Source organism: Arachis ipaensis, chromosome B03 (assembly GCF_000816755.2).
Source record: "Arachis ipaensis cultivar K30076 chromosome B03, Araip1.1, whole genome shotgun sequence".
Lineage (NCBI taxonomy): Eukaryota > Viridiplantae > Streptophyta > Magnoliopsida > Fabales > Fabaceae > Arachis > Arachis ipaensis.
The window spans coordinates 89,546,539-89,548,621 of record NC_029787.2 but is presented as its reverse complement, the minus strand read 5'-3'; positions in this window follow the sequence as shown (position 1 = coordinate 89,548,621).

The following is a 2,083-nucleotide window of genomic DNA, read 5'->3' as shown; positions in this document are numbered from 1 at the left end:
CTTCTTTGGCCTTAAGTTCCCTATGTTTAATCCTCTCTTATCACCATTAGATACCTTGATATGTGTGTTAAGTGTTTTCAGAGATTACAGGACAGGAATGGCTTTGAGGATGGAAAGGAAGCATGCAAAAGTGGAAGGAATACAAGAAACTGAAGGAACTGCTAAAGCTGTCCAGCCTGACCTCTCTGCACTCAAACAGTCATAACTTGAGCTACAGAGGTCAAAATGATGCGGTTCTAGTTGCGTTGGAAAACTAACGTTCGGGGCTTCGATTTGATATATAATATGCCATAGTTGCCCTGAAGCTAGGCGACGCGACCACGTGCTCCATGCGGCCGCGTCGCAGTGACGAAAAATCAGCATGTTTAAATTCGCAACCAGCGAATTCTGGGCTGTTTCCGACCCAGTTTGCGGCCCAGAAAATACAGATTAGAGGCTATAAAGTGGGAGAATGCATCCATACATAATCAAGCTTTCATATTCACAATTTTAGGATTTAGATGTAGTTTTAGAGAGAGAGGTTCTCTCCTCTCTCTTAGGATTAGGATTTAGGATTTCTCTTAGTTTTAGGAGTACCTCTCAATCCCAGGTTCAATGTTCTTCAATTTATATTTCTCTTCTACTTTTAGATACTCTAATACTTTCATTTTTTAATTACTTATATGTTGCCTATTTGATTCATAAATCTTTCATGTTAGATTGGATTGCTTTTATTAATATAATTTGAGGTATTTCAGACTTATGATTGCTCTCTTTAATTTATTAATGCTCTTTGTTTATCCAAATTATTCGAGTAGACTTTTTTTCCTTTTGGCTTTGGTTGAGTCATTGGAGACACTTGAGTTATCAAACTCATTGTTGATTGAAAATTGGATTTCTTCATTTCATTAATTCAAGTTCCAATAACTCTAGCCTTTCCCAAGGAAAGACTAGGACCTGAGGAATAAAAATTAATTCATCCACTTAACTTACCTTCATAGTTAGAGGTTAACAAAGTGAGAGAAAAATCCAATTCTCATTACAATTGATAAGGATAACCAGGATAGGACTTCCAGTTCTCATACCTTGCCAAGAGTTTATTTTACAGTTATTTATTTATTTTTATTGCTTTGAAAATATACCTGTGCCCATTGCCTAAACTCCAGAACCCCAATTTACAAACTCATAACTAATAATAAGAACATACCTCCCTACAATTCCTTGAGAAGACGACCCGAGGTTTAAATACTCGGTTATCAATTTTAAAGGGTTTTGTTACTTGTGACAACCAAAACGTTTGTATGAAAGGACTTTTGAAGGTTTAGAAACTATACTTGCAACGAGGATTTATCCGCAAATTTCTAGACCACACAAAAGTTCTCTCATCAAAATGGCGCCGTTGCTGGGGATTTGCAAACGTATGCCTTATTATTGGTTATTGTAAATATTTACTTTTTGCTTGTTTATTTGTTTTTATTTTTGCTTTTTTCATAAATTAAAAGGTTATTGGTTTTTATTTAATTATTAAAAATTTTTCAAAAAAAAATTTTTCTTGGTGTTTATCTTGATCTTCAAGTTGTTCTTCGTGTTCATCTTGACCTTCAAGTTGTTCTTAGTTGTTTTCTTCGTTTTGATCTAAAAATTTTTAAGTTTGGTATCTTTTTATTGTTTTTCTCTTTCTTTATTAAATTAAAAAATTCAAAATTTAAATAACCTTTTAATTTAAATTTGTTTTTATTTTCGTTTTTAATTTTTATTTGCTACTATGAACTCTCACCCTTTTGGCTATGAGTCTGGTTACAATTATGTTACAGGAAGAGGAAATTACAAGGAGAACAGGCATCAAGGTTGGAACAATCAAAGATGGGAGGAGCCACAAGGATTTGATAAACCCTCCTGGCAACAACCACCTCCAATGGACTATCAACAACCACCACCATATGCCTATGAACCCTTTCCTCAACATGAATTTGGACCACCATACTCACAAGCCCCTTTCCACCATTCACCATACCAACCACCCTATGAACCAAATGAACCATACATAGATCCACCCCAACCTCCATTAGATAACAATACACTCATCTCTAACATCATTGGTCTC